The sequence below is a fragment of the Mastomys coucha genome, unplaced genomic scaffold (genome assembly GCF_008632895.1).
Source record: "Mastomys coucha isolate ucsf_1 unplaced genomic scaffold, UCSF_Mcou_1 pScaffold15, whole genome shotgun sequence".
Taxonomy (NCBI): Eukaryota; Metazoa; Chordata; class Mammalia; order Rodentia; family Muridae; genus Mastomys; species Mastomys coucha.
Genome location: NW_022196897.1, coordinates 105,037,368 through 105,043,457, shown reverse-complemented (window position 1 = coordinate 105,043,457; position 6,090 = coordinate 105,037,368).

The window sequence follows — 6,090 nt, the reverse complement described above, 5'->3', positions numbered from 1 at the left end:
TCTTTATTCTCAGGTTGCGACCCTCCTCGTGTCCCCCGAATTACTGAGACCCGCGGGTCGGGTCAGTTGGAGCAGGAATTGTCCTTAAACTATAACCTGACTCTGGAATCTGTTCCCCAGTAAGGATGACTTGTCTAATCCTGCAGAGATTTGACATGCCAGGGTAGGGGGATACCCAGGGGAGCTCAACCATCTCAGAGGAGAAGGGAGGGTGTATGGGGAGAAACTTTGTGAGAGAAGAACCAGGATAGAGGACCAGCATTTTGGATGGAAAGAAGGAAAGAGAAAGGGGGGGACAGAGGAACAGAGGGAAGAAGGAAAGAGGGAAGGAGGGAAGGAGGGAGGGAGGAAGAAGGGAAGGAAGGAAAGGAATAAAGATTTTGTTTAAGTGAAAAAATTCTAAAATTTATTACTAATTGATTAATATGGTCTTTAATGTTTATACATTCGGCTCTTCCATAGAATAGTATGAGCTTTCTATTGACAGTACATGAATAAACATGGAAGCATGCATTACGTTAACACCAAAAACAAAACAAAACACAAAAAAAATAAAAATTAACAATAAAAACTTTAAATGCCCAATAGACAGAGGAACAGATATGACCTTGCTAAGACAGGTTGAAGTTTTACAATGTTAGGCCCTCCTACCAGGGACTCAATTGATGGGTGTAGGTGGTCTCTCCCAAGCATTGATTACTCAACATTTATAACTGAGAAGACCCACCTGGAACAAATGGAATCATCAGACACCTAGTGGCTGATGTGGCCACTAACTTGCTAGATAGAGATGTCTTAGAAGATTTAGATGTGCTCCGTGTTAGTGAGGAACAGGGAGAATGCCTCCAGATAGAAAAATGTGAAAAATACCAAGATCAAAAGAACCCTCAATTCTAAGGGTAACTAGTTTTGTTTTTTGTTTGTTTGTTTGTTTGTTTGTTTTTGGTTTTTCAAGACAGGGTTTCTCTGTGTTGCCCTGGCTGTCCTGGAACTCACTTTGTAGACCAGGCTGGCCTCGAACTCAGAAATCCGCCTGCCTCTGCCTCCCAAGTGCTGGGATTAAAGGCGTGCACCACCACCGCCCAGCCAATCTGGGTTCTTGAGTGTTGTGTGCATCCTGTTGCTATGTTGGAGCCCGGGGCAGATGGTAGTCTACTGGAACTTCTTGAAGAACCCACCTGTCCTGATGCCAGTGGGGATAAGTAGCATTGTGTGGACAGTAATAGTTGCCACAAATAGAACCGCAGGAAAGGCAGCTGCTAGAATAGAAATAGAAAAAAATGAATATTAGTAGTAATTTTCATTTAGAAAATAGTGTTTTGTTAAGTTTCTAAATAAGAATCAGTTAATTGGGACTTCAGCCTTTAAAGGAATTTGTATTGTTTTAAGTAATGCTTCTTTAGCAGATTTTACCAACAATGCTACTAATGCATCAGCTATTGATAAATACTTTGAGTCCAATAAATCTTGATAAAAATAACACTGAGACTCCTCCACGGCCTACTCATCTTTGCTGGGCTTTTACTTCTTTGCTGCATGCATAAGCAACATTTTCAGACTCTGGCTGTTACTAAGCAAGTTTTGTTATCTTTAGCAGGAGACAATCCATCTGCTCAAGTGTGGAAGAAGTAGACAGCCAAAGACAAGCAACTCTCTGGGAGCTTCCTCCAACCTAAGACAGGGGTTGTGGGTCTGGCAGAGTTTCCCAATGAAAGGAGGAAAGCTTGTGTCCAGAGTGACCTAAGGCAGGCGCTACTTGAAAAAAATAAAAATAAAAAAGGGGAACCTGTTGGATACAGATCCTTACCTGGATGTCTCTTTGCAGAACCTCTTTGCTTCAAGACAGGATGTTATTTTCTATGAGAAAAAATGTATCCTGCCTTTTGCAGGTGGCAATGAGTCAGCCCCCGTTGGGGGTTTCCTCCTTGTATTTTTTTATCCCCCCATGATGCTCAGTATAAACTGAACAGAGAGGAATAAAGATTGGCATTCTTCCTTGACAAGTGACTGAGTCTGTGTCTTTTGGTAAATCCCCCAGGCCTATGCCCAATTCTTGGTACTGTTGACAGTGCAGGCATTGTCATACACCTACACCTGACTTGATGGTACCCCTCTTTCCCCACTATTAATTAAAGTTTCAAAATCACTTCAGACTAGAACATCTCCCCTTTTTATCATCCATATATGGTCACATACATCCTTCTCTGATCCCTCTCTGATCAAAGTACCTTAGCCGATGAGATTGCCACAACTGGGGCCTTTACTATCACCCTCACCCCTGAAAGATCTTCATCAGGTGACCCATATCAAAATAAAAGGGTTGCAACTAAAATTCTCCAACTCCAGTATAAAATACCTCAAATGGATTCTCAAAAGTTGTGCCTACCCAATTTGTACTCCTGCTATATACAAATGGGCACTAACTCCAAAGACCTTAAGGCTAATGACCTCTGGCATACATATTCAGTCATCCAGTAGCAAAAAAATATATACTTGTTACTGTAGATACTCATACTTATTCCTGTTTCATCTAGGCTATAGCACAGAATAATGAAAGCTCAAAAGAAACTAAGTAATCACATGTTCTCCACTTTTGTTATCATAGGGGTACCTCTCCAAATCAAAACGGATAAGGGACCAGCTTTCAAAATCCACAAAGTCCATTTTTTTTGTGAAACTTGGAAGATTGTTCGCCACATTGGTATCCCCCACAATCCCCAGGGTCAAGCTATCATTGAAGAAACACATAAAATACTTATAAAAACAATCAAACAGGCACCAGACTTCCTATCACAAAACAACCAATTAAATCTGGCATTGTTCACACTCAATGTGTTATGCTACCCAGGACAAACCTCTCATTGTCTGTCACTGGAGTAAGCCAACACATATACCACCCATCTGACCAGGTAAAAGGAGTCACTAGACAAGTGTTATTGCTGATAATAGGAAGGGGCTTTGCTGTGTTTTTCCATCCTAGGCCTACAAGGGTCCCTGCCACTAATGTCTGACACCACCTCACTGACTGAAAAGATGGAGCAACTCTTACTGATTAATCAAGGATGGAAAAGAGAGAAGTGTAATGGTGAGTTTAGCGACACTGCTTTGACTCCTGGTGGGTTGTACACCTAGCCGTCCACCCAGGATCTCTTAGGATTCATGAATGAAAGACACACACACATACACATCAGTTAATTTATGATATGCCATGACAAGCTCAAAGACTTGGCATTCCTAAACCTTCCCCTGCTGGCAAATGCTCCCCTCTGGTACTCCTATGACTCTTAAACCTTCCCCTGCTGCCCCATGCCCAATTGGCCACTTACACAAATTTTTACATGGCTGGTTGGCTTTCTCTCTTGAAGCTCTTATATCCCATTCTTCTCCCCTGAGTCATGGTGATTCTCTGTCTTCTTTCTTCCCAGTTCCTAGCCAATACAAATCTAAAGGTCCTGCCTCAGTTTACCTGCCCAACCATTGGGCGTTGGCTTATTATTGATCTATAAAAAAGCAATTAGGGACAAGGAACTTCAGCATTTGGACACACAGATTCCCAATTTTGGGGGCTGGATTAATTCAATGTGTTGGAACCAATCCCCAATTCAGAAGAGATGGCATCTGCAATGAAACAAGAAAATCTCCTGGAAAGAAATCTGTAACCTAATGGCAGCTGCGGAGGACATGTGCCACACTACAGGCTTCCCTTTTCTCTATTATCACTGCCTTTGTTATCCTAACTCTGCTGCTGCCCAGCCTCTTCCTAACACACCCTCTATCCACCACTGGAGATTATTTGCTAGGTTCACTTACAATGAACCCAACAAAATGATAGAAACCCAGGACTGCCCACTGAAAGGATGCTGCACCAAGATTGAGATTGCCCTACAACCTGAGTCCATCTCCACAATTCTCAACACTTTCCTCTGCTTTTCTTATCAAAATTCAGGTGATACCTCCAACAGGCCTCTACCTCTGAAGGTTGCAGCTATTGGGGTTGCAGAATTGCACCACTAACCACAGTGGCAGCATGTTGCCAACCTTAAAACTCATTTTCAGCCTTTTATCAATTATCTATAGGATGAGTGATGACAGATGGGAGTCATAGGAGTTACAGCAGAATAGCCAATGTAATGGCTATTCCTGGTTGTCAACTTGACTATATCTGGAATGAACTACAATCTAGAATTGGAGGGCTTACCTGTGATCCAGATTATGAGGCTGGAATACACAAGTTTCTGAACTGGGTCTTTTTTGTTTGTTTGTTTTTGTTTTTGTTCTGTTTTTCGAGACAGGGTTACACTGTATAGCCCTGGCTGTCCTGCAACTCACTCTGTAGACCAGACTGGCCTCGAACTCAGAAATCTGCCTGCCTCTGTCTCCCAAGTGCTAGGATTAAAGACGTGCACCACCACTGACCCACCCTGAACTGGATCTTGACATAGAAATATTCAGGCATAGTGGCTAGAATGCTGGGAGCTTGGGGCATTGTCTGCATGATAGAGCATGCATCTCCTGTAGGGGCAGCCGTGAGGGGTTTGGGCTGAAATCTGAGCCATCATCTCAGGAGCTATCACTGAATGACTACCATCCCTTGTGAACTAATTTACTCTGCTCAGTGGGTCTCTGGGGTTCTAAGGTGGCAGCTCTACAAGACCCAGGCTGTCAGAACAGCTCACTGCCCCACAGGTACCTATAATCTCATGTACGTACACAAGTTTGGGGGCTCTACCTTACCAAGTTTCCTGGCATGGTTTAATGTCCCACGGTGTGTATGTCTGTATTAATTTAATCCATTTAGAGTCCAAGAGCTCAAATAGCATTGTACAGTTAAATATGGCTAGGGTTCTGCATTTGAGAGTAGCAATATTGGAGGGTGTTGAAAAGTGGGACAGGGGATTAAAAGGTAGAAAGAGATACAGAGAGAAATCAGATGCTAGAACTTTCCATTTCCCTAAGGCATGCTGAAAACCTCTGTCCCATATTAAAACTCCTCCAATGCACTGCTTTACCCTAACTCAGCCACCCACTTCAGCATGTATGCTGATAGCCAGGACAAGGCTATTTATTTAATGATAAAATGACCTTCTCTGGAAAAACTGTCCAGAAAATAGAGAATGGCATTTAGCCCTGAAGCTATATTTAACTGTACATTTTCCAAGGTAACCCTATATAAACTCCAAATGTCCCCTTCCCTGTTTGCAGGAACCAAATCAAAATTTCCAGAAATTTACACAGAAAGCCATCAGCTGACTCATTGAAACATAAAAGTCTGGGATTGCCATGCCTGCCCTTCCAGATGGTTTGGTCAATCCAAAAGTCAGAGAAAGTGCCAGGTCGATGAATTTGACTCCTGCTTTAACTTTATTTCCACATTCAGTGGGCTAACCTACCAAAGCACCATTTGGAAGACCTCAGACAGCTCCAAACACCTAGCTCTAAGTCACATTGTGACTTAAATATACATTGAAAAAATCGCTATTCACAGCCAAAATTCAAATTTTTCAATTTTAATATCTGAAATGATTTAGACTAGTTCAAAGCATCGGTTCAAAATGGTTCAATACCCCTTCCATATATAACTGACTTCTCTTCCACTCAGCAACTGCTTGCCATTGTGCCCAATGTCTGACCTTAAGAACAATTAAGGGAGAATTTCATGCAAAAGGAAAAAAATTCCTATTGATTCTTTTCAGTTTTACAAGAAAAAAATATATAATAGTAACACAGCTAAAATCAAAAGTGAATGTGAGCAGGACAAAACAGAAATGACACTGGGAATAGAAGAAAAATTGAAGCTGGGCAGTGGTGGTGCCCACCTTTAATCCCAGCACTTGGGAGGCAGAGGCAGGCAGATTTCTGAGTTCAAGACCAGCCTGGTCTACAGAGTGAGTTCTAGGACAGCCAGGCCTACACAGAGAAACCCTGTCTAGAAAAAGAAAGAAAGAAAGAAAGAAAGAAAGAAAGAAAGAAAGAAAGAAAGAAAGAAAGAAAGAAAAATTGAAACTTGAATGTATGTGTGTGTGTGTAAGTTGATAGTTTTCCTCCTGCTTCCATTGATGATTACCCTCAACCTTCACCTCCAATTTCCTC